This window comes from Giraffa tippelskirchi, chromosome 9 (assembly GCF_054371585.1).
Source record: "Giraffa tippelskirchi isolate mGirTip1 chromosome 9, T2T-mGirTip1v1.2.pri, whole genome shotgun sequence".
NCBI classification, from domain to species: Eukaryota; Metazoa; Chordata; class Mammalia; order Artiodactyla; family Giraffidae; genus Giraffa; species Giraffa tippelskirchi.
The window spans coordinates 23795816-23817246 of record NC_137283.1 but is presented as its reverse complement, the minus strand read 5'-3'; the positions used below and the strand labels follow the sequence as shown (position 1 = coordinate 23817246).

The window sequence follows — 21431 nt, the reverse complement described above, 5'->3', positions numbered from 1 at the left end:
AGTGATGTCTCTGCTTTTTAATATGCAGCCTAGGTTTGTCATAGCTTTTCCAAGGAGCAAGCATCTGTTAATTTCATGGCTACAGTCACCATCTACAGTGATTTGGAGCCCAAGAAAATAAAATCTGTCACTGACTGTCTGTCTGCTATGTGCTATTTGCATTCTAGGTCCTAGGGATATAGCAGTGGATGAAACAAATGAGGTGTCTGATTTCATAATACAGAAATTATATTCTATCCTTAATACAGTCAAGATTCTTTGAAATTTTCTGGTAGGATGGATAGATTTGTACAAATGCATCTCTTTTGCTGGTCCTCCCTGACAAAGTTCATGAATATACAAAATAGCTGGCTGAAGCCACAAATACAGGTTGGTCCTCAAAGAATATAGAGAAGCCAGCTGGTCCCCCAGGAAACAGCATACATGGGAAACACAACAGAAGGCACTGAAGAGCATAATTATACGGCGTGTGCCCCACGGCTCAGTCCTGTCCAATATGTCAACATACTGAGAAACTTGAGGGAATTCTAACTTCTCCGAGACAACAGTGGTTGTGAATATAAGCTAATCTTCTTGTCCCTTTTTATTTGATTTTCATCATGAATCTATCACTGATTGCTGTAGACCTCCTGGTCCCAATCAGCCAACATTGTATGGCCTCGTATTTAGGACTCCCAATGCTTTTAGAAATGCTTTTTGCAGGCACCATCATTTCAACTGCTTTACTTCAATTTTAATGTCTTCCAGGATCTATCTGCAGGTTCATGCATACCTCATAGATATAAAAGGAATTTAGCAACTGGTAACTGAAAGAAAAAATAATCTTATTCTGCTGTTTTTTAAATAATTTCACACAAGGCGAATCAAGTCAAAATGTTTATCTTCATGTATTCTATCACTACCACCACCTGCCTTCATGATTTCATTCCACCTATGCATGCCTTTACCTCTGCAAGTCAATGAATCAAGAGTACCTCCTTCTTATATTGGAGTTTCAACAGCCTCTCCAACAGCTGTTATACCACCTTGTTCATTGAGGGTAGGGGCCAGTTTAGACACACTGAAGGCTTCAGGCATGTGCCTTACCTTCTTTATCAATAGCCTATGTTCATATGTGACCATCGCCTGGCCAGTAGGCCAGAAGGAGAAATCCGCTAGAAAAGAACTTCCACTGTGGTAATGCTAATATGTATAAGGAAAGTCCCTTCCCTTTCCTTCCAGCTTTAACTTTAGAACTGAGATGCAGTGATATGTATTTGCCATAGCCAATTTACTACTCTGCTGGGGAAACTGAGACAGTTGCAGAGAAATCCATTCTGAGTACTGCCATTACTGAACCACTGAACCAATCCAGGTGCCACCTGGCTCCAGGCAACTTGTTACAAAGGAATAATAAATCTTTATTTTGAAGTTACTTTTATCTGGGTGTTTTCATACTTGTACCACACTCATGCCAACTGTATCACTTTATTTGTACCTTTATGTGTTTAGCTCTTTATAGCTTGTATTAAAATTATTTACTTATAATTTATATGGTAGTTTACTATATGATTAACTAAGGTGTTCTTCCCATGTTGCTGCTGCTGCTGCTGCTAAGTCGCTTCAGTCGTGTCCGACTCTGTGCGACCCCATAGACGGCAGCCCACCAGGCTCTGCCGTCCCTAGGATTCTCCAGGCAAGAATACTGGAGTGGGTTGCCATTTCCTTCTCCAGTGCATGAAAGGGAAAAGTGAAAGTGAAGTCGTTCAGTCGTGTCCAACTCTTAGTGACCCCATGGACTGTAGCCTACCAGGCTCCTCCGTCCATGGGATTTTCCAGGCAAGAGTACTGGAGTGGGGTGCCATTGCCTTCTCCATCTTCCCATGTTAAACAAGAACAAACTGAAGCCTGAAGCAGTGCACTGTCTGAAGGCACACAACTAACTAGAAAGGGACAATTCTGATTTTAAGCTCAAAGCATGCTTGAAGTATGGTTTAGCTTGCATAATTAGTGCTTTTTAACATGCTGGTGCTTTTTAACAGTGTTGAATTTTCATTGGTTACTCTTTTGCAAACAGCCTTCCTACCAGAAAGCTATATTTATGTGAATGTTTATCAATTGGTGACTTCATGACTTATAGCTATACTTGGCCATGGCTTCCCTATGGGGATAATCCTATAATCAGTTCACATATTAAGACAGTTTTTAGTATTTCTCAGAATGTGTAAGAGAAGCAGGCTCAACGGTAAAGAATCTGTCTGCCAATTCAGACAGGTTTGATCCCTGGGTCACGAAGATCCCCTGGAGTAGGAAATGTCAATGGACTCCAGTATTCTTGCCTGGAAAATCCCATAGATCAGAGGAACCTGTAACACTATATGGGGTTGCAAAAGAGTCAGGCACAACCTAATGACTAAACAACAACAAGACAGTATAACCTAGTGGTTATGTGAATGGACTTGAGTCAGAATGTCAAGTTCATACCTGGACTCCACATCTGTTAGCTGTGAGCACAAGACAAGTAACAATAGAAATTGTGTCTATACCCAGTTCTTTCTCTAAAGTATACTATATCTTTATTTTTATTGTAGGAAACTACTTAGAATTTGTTATTTTTGTGACCCCTAAATAAAGCATATCTATTTATTGCTCAGTATAGTAGGTTCTCAGTATAGTAGGTTGCTCAGTATATAGTAGGTGCTCAAAATGTGTTTAAATAAATGAAATGTGATAGGTGAAAATCACCCAAGCCTTCTTTCACTGACATTAGTATTTAGTTGTAAATGTTTCCTAGAGAAAATACACAGGGGCAAATAATAGATACTGTATTAAGATGGGTACTAAACCAGGTTTTCTATCAAACCTCACTTTGTATATGACAATATCATAGGAAATATAGTTAGGCAAATATTTTTTGTACCCTCAAAAATGGTACAGTACTAAAGCTTTGGAATCCCAATTATATAAAAATACATAATTGCCCACAGCGTGATTTCTTTTAAGTCTTAATCGCAAGGGCTTTATCTAAGTTTTCTTGCCATGTTAACCTCTTACAACTCACCCTGACAGATTTCTTTCTCTCTCTCTGCTGCTGCTAAGTCGCTTCAGTTGTGTCCGACTCTGTGCGACTCCATAGATGGCAGCCCACCAGGCTCCGCCGTCCCTGGGATTCTCCAGACAAGAACACTGGAGTGGGTTGCCATTTCCTACTCCAATGCATGAAAGTGAAAAGTGAAAGTGAAGTCGCTCAGTCATGTCTGACTCTTCGCGATCCCATGGACTGCAGCCTACCAGGCTCCTCCATCCATGGGATTTTCCAGGCAAGAGTACTGGAGTGGGGTGACATTGCCTTCTCCGTTCTCTCTCTCAATGTGCATTTTTTTGTGTGTGTGACTACAGTTCCTTTCAGAATCTTATTTGCTCAATGAGACACAAGAATCCAGTTCTTTCAAGAAAAAAGCAAATTAAAAAGTTATTAAAGCATGTATCGCATCTTGACAAGCCCCTCTGGATCCATTTGAGCTTATGACCATGGTGAGTCTTCAAGAAGGCTTTTATTTCACAAATCACTGAGCCCTTCCAAGACACATGCTGTTTGATAATTAGGGGCTATATTATCTGTGATAGAAACCCAGTATTGAAGAAAACAGTGGAAGAGACTAATATAGACAACCAGCTGTTGTTTTTCTGCCACTATACCACTTGTCTTAAACTATGTCGCCATCCAAATTTATTTTGAGCCAAAACCTTTTCCTCATAGTAATGTGATGACAAATAGAACACTGTGCCATCCTGGCTGTAGTATTTCCATAGCAGTAGCTAACATCTGTGTGGGCTTTACAATTTACACTGTCCTTTTATGTTATTTAATCCTCACAAATAAGCTGTGAAGTAGGAAAACATGTTCTTGTCTTAGAGGTGAAACAGAAATGTATCTTTATGTGACTTGTTTAAGGTACAGTGGTGGGCCAGAACCATTAGGCTCCTCTTAGGTTCTTCTTACTTGTCATCATCATCATTTATGCTTGTTTTGATACCTGTAGAAACTCCAGTTTGTTCTTCCTTAATCTCTGATGTGAGCAGTCCTGGGGGTTCTATTTTTACCTGTAGTAGGAGTAATTTGAATAACACCAGACTGCATTCTCCCTCCAGCCACTTTTGACTGGGGACCATTGGTCCACTAACCATTGACCACTGGGTCAGTCCAAGTTAATTGGCTAATTCCAAACTGATATTGCTGCTGAACTAATAGAAACAGAAGGCTCTTGTGGCACTAACCCCTGAGAGGAACTTCAAAACAAGGCAACGTGGCTGTTGTAGAGATTTCTCCCATGCTAACTGCCTTCTCACCAGGGCAGCAGCCTTAGATGTGGGCAATATTCAAGATAAAATTTTACCTTTCATTTACCAAATGAAAGCACATCTAGGAAATGTTTAGAATTTACCCGTCTTGTAGTTTCATTCCTCTATAGGAAATTTCCTCAGTTTTATTCATCTTTGTGTTGCTTTTGAAGTAAAACCTGCTGGTCTTGCCTATCTTGCTTCCTGGCAGCTGGGACACATATTTATAATCATTACTTCCACTCCTTGAAGGCAACCTTTGGACTTTATTGATCGCTTCCCATTAGTTAACACTCCCCTGGCATCCTTGAGTTTCACCTTATAGAACTGGCAAACAATTTTAGCATCCTCATGTTTCACATAACATATTCACAAAGAAAGAATCTGTGATTATTCTAGTGAGACTATGAGTACTGATTTTTTTAGGATTCTTGATGCTTCCTTCATGTTGGCAGTGAGTACAGAGAGACTGCTGTTTTTAACACTGTTATCTTCTAGCACTTCTTGAAAAGATAATGACAAGGTAAATATTATAGACAACATTGAAAGATATATTTAAAGTAAATTTACAATTTTAATCCTTGTCCTTGATGTTGCTTCTCTTCTCTCCCTCCCTTCTTCCCTCCCTCCTTCTTTCCCTTCTTTTCTGCCTTCTTTCTCTCTCTGTTTTATTCTTTCTGATATTGGCTCTGATGCTCTGTAGAAATCTAACAGGGACACTAATTCCATAAGAATCTTGCTTCAATGAAATAATATCTGTTCCCAGTTTAAGACTGTAAACGAAGGTATGGAAAAAAATATTAAAAATGAGAACATCTCTCTCCCGATATTTGGCTTCATTATTTCAAAGGTTTAGGATCTTCTTTCTTTTTCACGGTTTTTCATGGTGATTTTTTTGTAAGCTTAAAATGTTTGCTTTAGAAGAGATTATAAAAGATTACTAGAGATATTTAGAGTGCTCTGAGAGAAGGGACTGAAGCTGCAAAATTAAAATGAAAAAAGGAGCACAGAATGAGTATCCTGTATATGTTGCTTCTAGAGTCATAGTCATAATGACCTTCTCTCAGTTTCTGAAACAAGCCTAGCTTATTTTCATTGCAAGTCTTAATGCAGTCTAGCCCTATCCTTGAAATATTCTTTTCCAGTATCTTTGTCTGAATGACTCCTCAAACATCAAGGGTCAACTCAGACATCATCTACTCAGAAAAGCCTCCTCCTGATCACTGTAGTGTAGGTCCCTCGGTTATTCTCTAACGCTGTTCTCTACCATTCATTGTAATTATTTTTCTATTTATGTTTGATTTTTTTCTTCCTTCTCCAACAAAATGTAATCATCACCTGTCCAGAGGCCTTATTTACCTTATTTCCATTTTATTTGCAGCAACTGAAATGGGAAGTGGCAGATTGCAGGAACCCATAAATATTTGTTGAAAGAATAAGTGAGGCTGTTTCTCATAATGATTCTGAATTACTGGCATTGCTAGTAGGAAGCTGAGATGGGGAACACAGAGATGTGGAGTCCTAAATCTGTTTCCCTATCTGTTTTAAATTCTTGTTCTGGTTTACCGAAACATAATTAACAATATATAGATTCAATATAAAGTGTACATTTTGATGAGTTTTGATATATGTATGCAAACATAAATAATCACTGTGATCAAGATAATTAACATAATGGTCACCCTTCCCCCACTGCCACTTTGTCATTCCCTCTGACTTCCCCTACTCACACATCATCAAATACTGATGTGTTTTAGGTCACTAAAGATTTATTTTCATTTCTAGACCTTCATATAAATGGGATCATAGAGTCTGTAGGTTTTTTTGGCATGACTTTTGACACTCAAGATAATTATTTTGAAACACATGCATGTTGTTGCATGTTCACTTATATTTGTTGCTGAGTAATATCTCACACCATAACGTGTTTACCTGTTCACTGTTGGTGGAAATCTGGGTTTCCAACACAAATAAATAAATGTGTCTATCACTTTACATCATAGTATTAAATTGATTTTTCATCATTAAGCAATAATCCTCTGTATCCCAGGTAATATTCTTTGTTCTGAAATCTATTTGATCTGACATCTATATAGGCCCTTCAGTTTTCTATCGATTAATGTAGGAATGGTGTCTTGTTTTTCCATTCTTTTACTGTTAACCAACTTGCTTATTTACATTAAGTGGGTTTAAAATAGTACTTCCACTTCCTGTCAAGATGTTAACCCTTGCACCAAAACCAACTAGAAAACTGGACAAAATGTGAAGCAGTTGCTTCCACCATTGAGCTTTGTGCAGTGCAGGGCAGCACCACCAGCGAGTCTGGAAACAAGTGAAGTGAGTCCTACAATGTAGCGGTTTACATGTGGAGAGTGTTTCCAGGTAGCAGTAGAGGAAGGCAAACCTAAGGCAAAGCCCAGTGGATGCTTAGAGTTTAGGAAATGGAACTAGAATGTTAAGAAGGACAAGTAAGGGGTTAATAGGTTGATGAACTGGTAGACATAGAAATAGACATTATTTAAAATGAAATAGAAAAAATATAAAATAAGCAGACCACCACTGAGCTGTGGTATAGCTTCACATGACCTAATGTATGTGTAATTGTGGTCCTGAAGGAAAATGGGGTGAAGTAGCAATTGAAAAATTTTTTGAAGGTTAATTGCTTAATTTTTAAAAATTTTATAAAAACTATAAATAGATCTAAGAATCACAAACATCCCCAAGCACACAATATATAAAGTAAACCATACCAAGGTACATAAAAATCAGATACATGGATGACACCACTATAATGGCAGAAAATGAAGAGGAACCAAAGAGCCTCTTGATGAGGGTGAAGGAGGAGAAGGAATGAGCCAACTTAAAACTAAATATTAAAAAAAAGAAAGCTAAGATTATGGCATCTGACCCCATTACTTCATGGCAAATAGAGGGGGAAAATGTGGAAGTAGTGACGGATTTCCTCTTCTTGTACTCTAAAATCACTGCAGATGGTGACTGCAGCCATGAAATCAAAGTACATTTGCTTCTTGGCAGAAAAGCTATAACAAACCTGGACAGCAGGCTGAAAGGCAGAGACAATACTCTGCAAACAAAAGTCTGTATAGTCAAGGCTGTGGTCTTCCCAATAGTCACAGTATGGTTGTGAGAGCTGGACTATAAAGAAAACTGAGGTCCGAAGAATTGATGCTTTTGAACTGTGGTGTTGGAGAAGACTCTTGAGAGTCCCTTGGGCAGCAAGGAGATCAAACCAGTCAATCCTAATGGAAATCAACCCTGCATGCTTGTTGGAAGGACTGATGCTGATGTTTAAACTCCAGTATTTTGATCATCTAATGTGAACAGCTGACTCATTGGAAAAGTCCCTGATTCTGGGAAAAATTGAGGGCAGAAGAACAAGAGGGTATCAGAGGATGAGATAGCAAGATGGCATCACTGATGCAATGGACATGAACTTGAAGAAATTTTAGGAGATGGTGAGGTACAGAAAGAGAAAATTAAAAAATGCATTACACATGGAGAATCAAAGATAAGAATGGCGGAATTCTCACAGGAAACAAAGTCAGCCAGAAAACAGTAGAGTAGCATCTTCCAAGTATGTACAGAAAGAGAAGTCTGTCAATATAGAAGTCTATACAGAGCAGGAATAACTTTAAGAAATGAAGACAAAATAAAGACTTCTCAGGCATAAATATTCAGATAGTAAACCTGCATAAAAGGAATTTTAAAGTAGATCCAAGAGGCAGAAGGGAAATGCTGTCATACAGAAAGACAGATCTTCGCCGAGGAATGAAAAGCAATGGAAAAGGGAAATTTGCATGCAAATATTTAATACTTTTCCTATTATTAAAGTATGTTTAAAAATGACTGTTTAAAGCAAAAATGATAACAATGCTTAATGTAGCTTGTGATATATGTGGAAGTAAAATATAAAAACAGTAGCAAAAAAGATGGTAAAGTAAGTATACCATTTTTTTTAATAATACACTAAAGTGGCATAATATTACTTAAAATAAAGTTATAATATTAAAAATGTATACCTAAACCCTCAAGCAACCACTAACAATGTATTGTTCATTCACCAAAAGAAGTAAAATGGAATTATAAAACCATACTTAACCCCCAGAAAAGCAATATAAGAGAAGAAAATGGATTACTAGCAGATGTCATAAAGAGAAAACAAATAGCAAATGTAATATTGAAGTCAGACTTTGTCAATAATCACAGTAAATGTAAATAGTCAAAAATACCCCAATTAAAAGGTAGAAATTGTTAGATTGGATTTTCTCTTTTTTTTTTTTTAAAGAAGAATGAAGATCCACTGATATTGTGCATAGGGTTACTTAGCTACACTATTCCTTCTACATCTCTGAATTGTATTAACTAAAAATACTAACTATAGAACAATTACACACACATTAAAAACACACAAGTCACTAGATTGCAATTATGCAAGTGACTCAATATGAAACTAATGAACGAAAAAGAAAATAACATTTGAGCACAATATGTAAAAATTGCCTAAAACAATAGACATGGGGTAAGGCATCCTTATGACCTTCTACTTCTCCAGTTTCTACCTCCTCATTCCTTCTGAATATACCCTCCAGTCTAATAAATTCACACCCAACTGTTTAATTTTCCAGTTTATCCATTCTTATTACTCTTTTATGTCTTTGCACATATTCTTCTCTCTGCATGCAATCCCCTTTCTACACTTCTACTTTTAAATAAATCATGCTGATCCTCCAAGATATAGTTCATATAGTACCTCCTCTGTGAAGACTTTCTGACTTTCTCAAGTTGTTTGACTTACACATACTAAATGATGCATGTTATTCTTTAAACAAAGCATTCTATTTTGATGACTGATACAACTATTGAAGGAAACTTGGGATGAGAAATTAAACTATGTAAAGTCACCTGTATAACATGTGGCAGAATCAGAACTTGAATATCAGGTTCATCAATTATCCTAGTAAATAATTTTTCTAATTCATAATAATGGACAATGATATATACTGTCACAGCATTCTTTCTCACTGAAGTAGGTATACATTAAATAAGCTAATGGAATCCTCTTTGAGCTTCTTTCAAGGTTTATTGTGAGTTAGTGTGTAAGCGATACAAACTTCAGACAGTTTTCATTAAATCAGACTATAGGCGATAACATATGTAAAGAGCATACAAACAATATAATGCCATTTAAGTGTTTTTTAATAAGTAAATGAGATTCACTGTTTAAAGTCATCTATCATATTTTTCTCATATCCAAAAAAAGGCAGTTGCAATACTGAAATTATAGGGGCAGGTAAACCAGTATCATTGTAGGAGAATATCTTAGCTTTTCATGAGAAATGATATAGCTGAATTGATTTGTATAGAAGGGTAACAAACTAAACCTATCACTTTCACTTTTCTTCTCTATAGACAATATCCTGTGATAAGCCATAATGGAAAAAAATATAAATATGTTGCTTTTTGGGGGGTTAAGTATGGTTTTATGTGTGTGTGTATAATTGAGTCACTTTGCTGTACAGTAGAGATTAGCACATTATAAATCAACTATAATTCGATAAAATTCTATTTTTAAAGTGGATGGCAATCAGTCTAAATCAGAAGAAAGATCTTTAACAAATCAAGTTGCACTCTGGCCAAGGCCAGACTAGAGATATATTATGGAACAGATTAAATCTGAGAATAAGTTCAATATTTAAAACAATAAACTAAAATCCAAGATACTGGTCCAACTCACATTCCCAACTACTTCTGACATTCAAAAATCATCCAGTCAGACAAGGGTGTCCACTTTCACCACTATTATTCAACATAGTTCTGGAAGTCCTAGCTACAGTAATCAGAGAAGAAAAAGAAATGAAATGAACCCATACTGGAAAAGAAGTAAAGCTCTCACTGTTTGCAGATGACATGATACTGTACATAGAAAACCCTAAAGATAGTATCAGAAAATTACTAGAGCTAATCAGTGAATTTAGCAAAGTTGCAGGATACAAAATCAATACACAGAAATCATTTGCATTTCTATTTACTAACAATGAAAAATTAGAAAGAGAAATTAAGGAATCAATCCCATTCACCACTGCAACAAAAAGAATTGAATATGTAGGAATAAATTTACCTAAGGAAACAAAAGAACGGTATACAGAAAATTATGACACTAATGAAAGAAATCAAAGATGACATAAACATGGAGAGATATTCTATGTTCCTGGGTAGGAAGAATCAATATTATGAAAAATGACTGTACTACCAAATACGACCTGCAGATTCAATGTGATCCCTATCAAATGACCAATGACATTTTTCACAGAACTAGAACAAAAAATTTTACAATTCATATGGAAACACAAAAGACTCCGAATAGCCAAAGCAGTCTTGAGAAAGAAGTATGGAGCTGGAGGAATCAACCTTCCTGACTTCAGATTATACTACAAAGCTAGAGTCATCAAGACACTATGGTACTGGCACAAAAACAGAAATATAGATCAATGGAACAAGATAGAAAGCCCAGAAATAAACCCATGCACCAATGGGTACCTTACTTTTGACAAAGGAGGCAGGAATATACAATGGGGCAAAGACAGTTTCTTCAATAAATTGTGGCAGGAAAACAGGACAGCTACATATAAAAGAATGAAATTAGAACACTTCCTAACACCATACACAAAGATAAACTCAAATGAATTAAAGACCTAAATGTAAGACCAAAAACTATAAAACTCTTAGAGGAAAAGATAAGCAGAATACTGAACATAAATCAAAGCAAGATCCTCTATGACCCACCTCCTAGAGTAGCAGAAATTAAAAAAAGAAGTAAACAAGTGGGACCTGATTAAACTTAAAAGCTTTTGCACAGCAAAGGAAACACTAAGCAAGGTGAAAAGACAACCCTCAGAATGGGTGAAAATAATAGCAAATGAAACAACTGACAAAGGATTAATTTCCAAAATATACAAGTAGCTCATACAACTCAATAACAGAAAAACAAACAACCCAATCAAAAGTGGGAAAAAGACCTAAACAGACATTTCTCCAAAGAAGACATGCAGATGGCTAACAAACACATGAAAAGATGCTCAACATCGCTCATTATTAGAGAAATGCAAATCAAAACTGCAATGAGATAACACCTCACACTGGTCAGAATGGCTATCATCAAAAAGTCTACAAACAATAAATGCTGGAGAGGGTGTGGAGCAAAGAGAATGCTCTTGCACAGTTGGTGGGAATGTAAATTGATACAGCCACTAGGGAAGGTGGTATGGAGATTCCTTAAAAAACTAGGAATAAAACCACCATATGACCCAGCAATCTCACATATACCCTCACATATACCCAACCTGGAAAAAGACACATGTACCCCACTGTTCATTGCAGCACTATTTACAATAGCTAGAACATGGAAGCAACGTAGATGTCCATTGACAGATGAATGGATAAAGAAGTGTGGCACATATATACAATGGAATATTACTCAGCCATAAAAATGAATGCATTTGAGTCAGTTTTAAAGAGGTGGATGAACCTAGAGCCTATTATACAGAGTGAAGTGAATCAGAAATAGAAAGATAAATATCGTATACTAATGCATATATATGAATCTAGAAAAATGATACTGAAGAATTTACTTACAGGGCAGCAATGAAGAGACAGACATAGAGAATAGACTTGTGGACATAGGGAGAGGGAAGGAGAGGGTGAGCTGTATGGAAAGAGTAACATAGAAACTTACATAACCATATGTAAAGTAGATAGCCAACAGGAATTTGTTGTATGGCTAAAGAAACTCAAACAGGGACTCTGCATCAACCTAGAGGAGTGGGATGGGGAGGGAAATGTGATGGAAGTTCAAAAGTTAGGGGATATATGTATACCTATGGCTAATTCATGTTGATGTTTGATAGAAAACAACAAAATTCTGTAAAACAATTATCCTTCAATAGAAAATAAATAAAATTTTAAAAAAATCATCTGGTCCAGGAAAAAAAGAAAAAGTACTCCCATTTAAAAATGAGTAACCACAACAAAAACAAATACAAAGAGACTCTGTAAGTTTCCTCACATGAAAAGCAGTTGAAATCGTGAAACCTATAATATGTAGTAAGAACAGAGCTAAATCATTAGTTATAAATAAATAATGAATAAGTATGATTTAAATACCTGAAAAATAATGAAAATAAGAATTTCAAAATTTCAAAGAGTTCAAACAAGAAGAAAGAAAAACACAACAGAATTAGAAAATAAGTAAACTGAAAGGGATTAGTGAATAAATGAAAGTGATAAACAATAACATTGTGAAAGCAAAAGTCACATTGGAAGGTCCAAAATGTAAAGCACTCTAAAACATAGCAAAAATAAAAACAGAATGAAATGAAGTTGAAAAAAAGGCATGCTTACATTGCTAGAGAAAAAATAATAGAAACAGAAGGTGAAGGAGAATCAACATACAGATAATTTAATCCTCTGAGAGGAATAAGCTAATTAGAAAATAATCAATTGTGTGTATAGACAAGACAAACATAGTGAAAAAAACAAACAAAATATGTGGTGGAGGTGAAAATGGGAAAAGAGGAGATGAATCAACATTATATCAATCAGGGAACAATCAGAAAAGTGGAATCACTATGGGAGAGCGCTCTTTCTTCTTCCAACTTCTTCCTCTCATTCAATAGGAGATTTATTGTGTGGATTTGATCATTGTATGAATTTGATTTTATGCTTTTCAATTGTGAGAGCTAGTTAAGTTTTTGAAGCTGTTGCCTTTATGTCTGGTGCTAGGATCTGAAATCCACAGGGCAGGCAGTTCCAGAGAAAAGGACATGGTGTAGAAAAGCATGGACAAGCAGGAGACTGTAACTACAGACAGAAATAATATGAGGCTCTCACCATCTCCAAGCCTCCAACTTTGTAGAGCAGAGTGTCCTGCAGGAGAAACTGCTGCCTTTGTTCTCAGGTCTAAACACACACCTGGCCCAGGAGTCAGAGAAACTGAAGGAGGCAATATGCTACAAACTGAAGGAGCTGAATCCTGCTTCTGTCCGACTTCGAAAAGTAAATAGAAGAGATGCAATAGCCTGTAAGAGCTGCAAGAAATCCTCAGGCCCTGAACCAACCATCTGCATGTGAAAAATATATGGAGGCAGATTCTCTGAAAAAGTGAATCCTAAAGTATGCTGTGAACCCTGGGTGGTAGTTATGTGTCAATGTATTCATCAGTTTCAACAAATGTATACCTCCGGTCAAGGATGTTGATAGTGAGGTGGGAAGATATGCATGTGTGGGAACAAGAGATATGGAAGGAAATCTCTACTTTTCACTCAATTTTGCTGTGAACCTAAATTAGCTTTTGGGGCTTCCCATGTAGCTCAGTGGTAAAGAATCCATCTGCCAATGCAGGAGACATGCGTTCAATCCCTGGGACAATAAGATCCCCTGGAGTAGGAAATGGCAACCCACTCCAGTATTCTTGCCTAAGAAATCCCATGACACAGGAGACTGGCAGGCCACAGTCCATAGGATTGCAAAAGAGTCAGATATGACTGAGTGACTAAACGTAACAACAAAAACAAATCAGCTTTAAAAATAAAGTCTCTTAAAATATATCAATATACATATATATACACACACCATGTGTCCAACTCTTTACCAGCTGAGCTATATCTATCTATCTATGTAGATGTATATATCTGCTTCCTTAACTTTTACCTTTCAATTCTTATGTAAATTGTCACTTTTGGCTCATGTTAACCAGATACTGTATTTATCTATGTGTGTGTGTGTGTGTGTATACACACACAGATAGATAGATATATACATATATCTATCTATCTATATATAATCTGTAAAACATTGTTCCAGATTGGCTAAGTTGGCAAAATATAAATCCACCACAATGTGTTAGAGTGTTAATTGCCACATCTAAATAGATATCTTTGAAAGCTGATGACTCAATGATTCCAAGTGTAGACACATTTTCTTAAATTCCATAAATCATAAAGATAAATGTTGTTATAAAAAGTAAAGATAATTTTTCCAAACACGAGGAAGAGAATTTCCTCCCTTCTTCCCTCTTTCTCTGTCTCACACACACACACAACTTTTATTATGATAATAAAATATATTGAGGAGAGGGTAGGTAATAAAATTAGACTTACAGGGATTAAATTCCTAGCTGTTGCCCTAATTACTTATATAATATTAGGCAAATGACTTTGCTTCTCTAAACTTAGTTTGCACATACCTAAAATGATAATCACAGCACCTTCCTCAGAATGAGACAGCAAGTTGAACAAATACATGATGTCAAATAACTCTCTGGGTCATTTTTCCCCACTAAATTGTTGTGTATTTTTACCAAAATTACCAAGTTGTGCAGTTTTGGGAGTGTTAGAGACACAGACCTAAAGCAACATGGAGGAGTGTCATTGCTCAGCCAGAGTTTCAGAGACTATTATGTTAGTGGTGCCTTTGTAAAGCACTCTCTGAGTAGCACCTGACCTCCTGACACCTGTTTCAGACCATGAGGTTTTCGGTTGCAGAGAAAAGATGTGCCAAGACAGCTCACAGCTAGGAAGCCAAAAACTGTGCTCAAGCCAGTGTCCAGAATCTTTCTCAGAAGTAGAGAAGCAGAGAGAAACGATGCTTCTCTCCAGGACCATGGGATGATCTCCACTTCCCCTTTGGAAAATTGTCCTCCTCAATCTGTGTGTTAGTGCTGAGGCTTTGTTCTGATTTTTCAAGCCACAGACTAATCCCTTGAGTTTCAGCAATAAAGAAACCTCTAGTATGCTAGCTGTAGCAATGGACTTGAAGGTAACACATCGATGACCTGCTTCCACATAGTTTTAAGTTCTGTAAAGAGCATTTGAATCTGGGGAGGAAAAAATAAGTCTGTATGTGTCTTTACTTTCAGCCATTCCCTCAAAGACTTTCTGTAATGTTGGCAGCATTTATGAAACAGATTTATTTATTTATTTTTGGAATACATATTTTTTCCCCTCTGAGAAACAACTGTGTATAATGTAAGGGCAATTGTAATATACCATGGAAAACCACCTGAGCATTCTTATGGCCTCTGTTATAATTTACTTTATTCAGAGCTTCTGGTAAATTGTATGGGTAGAAGCATTATGAGTTTTTTCAATATCTCACTAAATATATTTAGAATGCTTAATTGAAGCTTAACCTTTATTTTGTTCAATACATGTTGTCTCTAGCTAATAATGACGGGGAAAAATAATCCCCTAGGTTAACGTCTTATATTTAGCTACTTCTGTTTTCCTTCAAAGCTTGAAAAATAAGTTCTGAAATGAATTGATATAACAGGAAATCAACAGGGTAAAGAATAACTCTTATGATTTCTTCTTGGCCTTGCAATTATATCCAGTACACTTGAAATAAACAAATAGTTCAAACAAAGACATTAATTCCCTTCCTATCTATACAGTTTTAATTAGAAACCTTTAATTGGACTTGGCTAAAGTTTCTCAAGAAGGTTGTAGAGTGCCCTATCTAAGCTACTTTTATATAAGAAAATGTATTTTTCATCACTTACTAAACACAATAAATAGCTTCCATCATTGTAGATATTTCATAGAGAACATTCTTGTCAACATTATTTTTTATCACAAAATTTATTAGAAAACAAAGTTCTTTCAGGGTTTATTAGTTATTAAGTGTTTGATATTTTAATTTTTTATACTAAATAAGATGCCTTTTTAATATATTCATTGCCCTTTATATGATGTCATATTTTTATGGCAAGCAATAAATGCGTTTGATGTTCCAGATACTATATGAGCGCTTCTAACATGAATTACAATGATCTGCAAATGTGCAAGCTCATTTAATTGAAACAAAATTGCTAAATTCTTGAATTTATAAATAAGCCTTTACTTTTAGGGGCAAATATATAATTTTCAAACAAATTTTATACAACTCAATCAATTGTTTTTAGCAATTCTTTTTTATTTTTGTTATGCCACAACCATTTGTGTGTAGGAAATATGCAAACATAAGTTCCTCAACTTAATGTTTAAAATAATAAATACTTTTACCAGTTACTTCAATTGTCATTGTTTGAAGGCACTATACTATGTCTCCTAACTAAAGACACTTCATATTGCCTAATTATTCCCAAGAAGCATATGATTCACAAAATATTTACTAACAAATTTTTAAATATGATCATTTTGAAGTGTCTATAGTTCCAATTGTATGTTGCAATGATAAAGATGAAATTAAAATTTTATTTTTTAATAATAAGACATAAACTCTGTGCTTTTATTATCAAAGTCTTAGAAAGACATTTAGATTTAACCAGAGAAGTTATTTGAGCATTTGAGGGTGCAGCTAGCTGATATTTGAATTCATGCAATTCAGGTTTAATTTTTTTCTAAATTCTTGTTTAACTGACTGAACAAATTTCAATTTTTAAAATCAAATTTTTCTTCTGAACTTACAAAAATATCCACATAATTGTTAAAAATATAAATACTTCAGAAATCTACAGGAGAGAGAATTTTATGCAATTTGCCACAAAGACACAACACTGAATAGCTTGATGCATATTTCTATAGATTTTTATATGCACCTTTTATTTTTTAATGAAAATGACATGTCCATTTTTGCTTGCAACTTATCGTTTTTCAATAATATATATTAGGTGTGAATAAATTCAATCTATATCACATTTTTAAAAGAAAACTCTTGCTTAGTCTGAGCACAATCTGAGACTTACATGAGTATGCTAAATATGAAAAAATCAGTTGTGTTCTGTCATTTTAACTCTTCTATTTATCCCTGGATACACACAGAGAAAGCAACTAGTTTTTAATATATCTATACACCTACATACATATGTAGATATATATATATATATATATGTAATCAAGATTTAATGATAGAAAAATTATATGAATACAATAACATATAAATTTCTGAGATTTATCACTAAGAAAAATAGTGATCAAAAGGTTTTTCCCCCTTTTAATTTTTTAAATTTTTATACAATTTTTAGAGGTTACTTTCCATTTATAGTTATTTACAAAGCATTGTCTATATTCACTTTGTTGTACAATACATCCTTGAGCCTATCTTATTATAACTAATGGTTTGTTCCTCCCACTCCCTTACCCCTGTATTACCCCTTTCCCTCTCATTGCTGGTAACTACTAGTTTGTTCTATATACCTGTTAGTCTACTTCTTTTGTGTTACATTTACTGTCATTTCTTTTGGTATTTTTTAGATTCTACATGTAAGAAATATCATATAGTCTGACTTATTTTTCTGTCTGACTTATTTATCTGTCTGACTTATTTCACTTAGCATATTCTTGCCAGGTTCACACATGTTGCTGAAAATGACAAAATTTCATTCTTTTTCACAGCTGAGTAGTATTCCATTGTGCATGTATACCACAGCTTCTTTATCCATTCACCTGTTGATAGACACTTAGGTTGTTTCTATGTCTTGGCTATTGTAAATATTGCTGCTATAAACATTAGGGTGCATGCGTCTTTTTGAATCAGTGCTTTTGTTTTTTTCAGCTATATATACCTAGGAGTGAAATTGCTAGGCCATAAAGTAGTTTTACTTTTAGTTTTTTGAGGACACTCTGTACTGTTTTCCACAGTGACTGCACCAGTTTACATTCCAACTACAGTGTGGGAAGGTTCCCTTTTCTTCATACCATTACAAATGTTTATTTGCATTCTCTTGATTTTGAAACATATCTTTAAATGTATAAGCCCAGCATGGAACCTACTTTGCCTTTCTCTGTGTGTACTTATTGAGATCTGCCTTAAAAATTGTCTTGACTTTAGTTTATTGACTTTATTTGTCTGGCGAATTGTGTAGTAAACACAATAGACTGCTGCTAGACTTTAGAATACCACAAATTTGTAATTACTACTCTCATAAACTTAATGGCTACCTACAAAATATCATGGGTTTTATGGGCATTTCCTCATTTCAACTTTAGATATTCAATAAAGTGAGTATTATTTTTACCCTCACATTACACTAAGGAATCAAAGGCACAGAGTATAAACAGTTTAGCAAATGCTACACTTACATTCAGAGGAGGAGCCAAGATCTGAAAAGTGGCAATTATGATCTTACTCAATATTCTTAAAATCAATGGTACATGTCACCAAATAAAATATCTCCTTTCCACAGTAATTGGTTCTGCTATACTTACTAGGTAAATGAAGAATCTCTGTATTTGCATAATCTTACCCACCTCCTTGTTTAAAGTACATGATTCAACTTCTTGCCTAGAAATGTAACAGTTTACTCAACCTTTGAAATTTCAGTGACACTTGCTAATGATTGTGACCCTTAAAGTCATTTTAGTAAATATTAAGAGTGATTATCTACTGTTTCCTGAAAGTGTGTTCCTTAAATTTTCCATTGGAATATAAGAGCAGTTATTACACAAAAGTTATTTTGCGGAGAAAAACCTTACATGAAAATAAACATTGTGTCTTAAAACGGTTTCCAATATACTGATTTTCATTTTTGCTTTTAAAATATTTGATTTCATAACCCTTTTCTTTTTCAGCAAATTTCTAATTACTATGGTTCTGTGAAAACAATTTAGGAAAAGTGCTTTCTACTCTGTAGTCATTAAAAGACACAAATTTAGAGTTAGTATGACATATCAGATTTATATCACTTCTTTATACTCTGTACATTTTAACTTAAGTCTCTGTTTTAGCGTTTGTAAAGTGAGAATAACAATATGTATTCCGTAAAATTTTGTGAAGATAAAATGTAACATAAGTGGCAAATTTGCAGAGTGCTGCAAACTCTTTGGTGCTCTTTCCAGTAAAAGATAAATCTGTTGGGTCTGAGCTAATATGTAACTGTATTAACCAATAAGCTATGGTAGAAGTAATTATATTTCATTCAAGCTTTTGAGTTGGTGTTATAAAAGCGTGTCATCAAGCATAAAGTGCTATCATGCCATCATACTGTGAAGAGGGTCTAAGCCATGTAGAGAAGTTTCTGGGGCATGAAAAAACATGTGATTTTTTTTCTTTTTAAAGAAGAGAGAAGTCATGGTAAATCAAAATGACAGACCACTTTGAAAGTGGATATTCCAAATTCAAAAATTCAAAATGAAGCTATATGAATTAAAATTGAACCACTAAGAGAAGTGTTATCAACACAAATAGCAAATTATGCACCACCATCCCCAAAACCTACTCATCCCAAGCAATAAGAACTTGAAAAACATTGTCAAAATCAACTATGGAAATCATCCAAAGGCTTGTGCCAGTATGAGGAGCATTTGCTGAAGAAAAATGGATGTATCTTAGTAATAATAGTGAGCTTTGTGTCATTTTAGCCCATGATTTCCTACTGTATGATTCCCTTGAAAATGAACAGCCTTGCAATTACTGTAGTCAGGAAAAACAGAAGCATGGCAATCAGTAGAAGAGGTAAACAATTTTAAGTTTCCCCAAAGTCCCTTTCTCAGAAACTTTGCATGATTTGACTTGTCTGCCATTTCCCTGGAAACCACCAGTCACAGAATTTGTCATTATTTGACCTGACTCAGGACTCACTGTCTGCAACCAACTTTTTTTCCAGGGCACTTATTAAAACAATCAGTGACATTGCAACTGTCTGGGGTGTAACAACAGTTGGAGCAAACAAGATGCTGACCAAATATGTGATAGAAAACTTGGGAGGTGATATATCCACAGAGATTTTTGAAAAGCTCTAAAATATGTGGATATCTAGTAGACTAAACACTATAGTACTGTGCACATGCACAGCAAAGACCCCAGAACGCCTACTCTCTTATCGCTGACTGATCATGAGGAAATGTGAAAGCAGGCAGTGAAGATTAAGGCAGAATTATAAACTCCCTGGCTTGTCACTGATGGCATGATCCCAGCAAATACTAAGAGTACCTGACAAAGATGGTATAGCCGTTAGTTTAGATATTTAAGGAAATATGTCCAATCACTAGTTGGCCATTAGGCTATATGAACAGAGACATATGACCAAATTTTCTGAAAAATTAGTTCAGATAAGTCACTAAGCAAGCCAACAGAAACAACAACAAACAGCAGCAACAGCAAATCTTGGTAAGGGGGCAGATTCTGGTGTTCAACATTGCGCATTATATTATTTAAAATAGCTATGTTTCAACTAAAAGTTATGAGAAATGTGAAGAAATGTGAAAGTATACCTGATATGCAGGAAAAAAGTAATCAATAGAAACCGTCTCAGAAGAGTCCATCTATTGGACTTATTACAAAGACTTTAAATCTGATAATTTAAGGAACTAAAGTAAACAGCATCTAAGGAGCTAAAACAATATGAGAATGATTCCTCACGATGTGGAAAATGTCAACAAAGAGACAGAACTTATTAAGTAGAACAACAAGACACAAATAGAAATTATGTACTTAAAAAGTGTATTAACTGAGAAAAAAATTCATTAGAGGAGCTACAAAAGCAGATTTTTTATTCTAGCAAAACACAAAGAATAGAGATATCTAGTCTGCAGAACTTCCCAGTGGTCACTTATGGTTGTGAGAGCTGGACCATAAAGAAGACAGAATGCCAAAGAATTGATCCCTTTGAATTGTGGTTCTAGAGAAGACTCCTGAAAATCCTTTGGATAGCAAGAAGATCAAACCAGTCACTCTTAAGGGAGATCAACCCTGAATATTCACTGGAAGGACTGATGCTGAAGCTCAAGTTCCAGTCATCTGATGCGAACAAATGACTCATTGGAAAAGTCCCTGATACTGGGAAAGATTGAGGGCAGAAGGAGAAGACGGTGACAGAGGATGAGATGGCTGGATGGCATCACCAATGCAATGAACATGAACTTGGGCAAACTCCAGGAGATGATGAGTGACAGGGAGGTCTGGCATGCAGGAGTTCATGGGGTCACAAAGAGTCAGACGTGACTGGGAGACTGAACAACAAAGTCTGCACAACAGAAAAAAAGAAATAGAAAGTAAGCAAGTTCTTGGAGATCTCTGGGACACAAATTGAAATATCAACATATGAATAATGGAAGTCCCAATAGATGAGAGAAAGAATCAGAAAGAATATATGAAAA

General features: G+C 35.4%; 1 protein-coding gene across 1 annotated transcript in view; it reads left to right on the top strand.

The window, feature by feature from the left end:
• The window catches only part of LOC145520799 (uncharacterized), a 260433-nt gene that overhangs the window by 71169 nt on the left and 167833 nt on the right, over positions 1-21431 (top strand). The gene's annotated exons all lie outside the window — the stretch shown is intronic.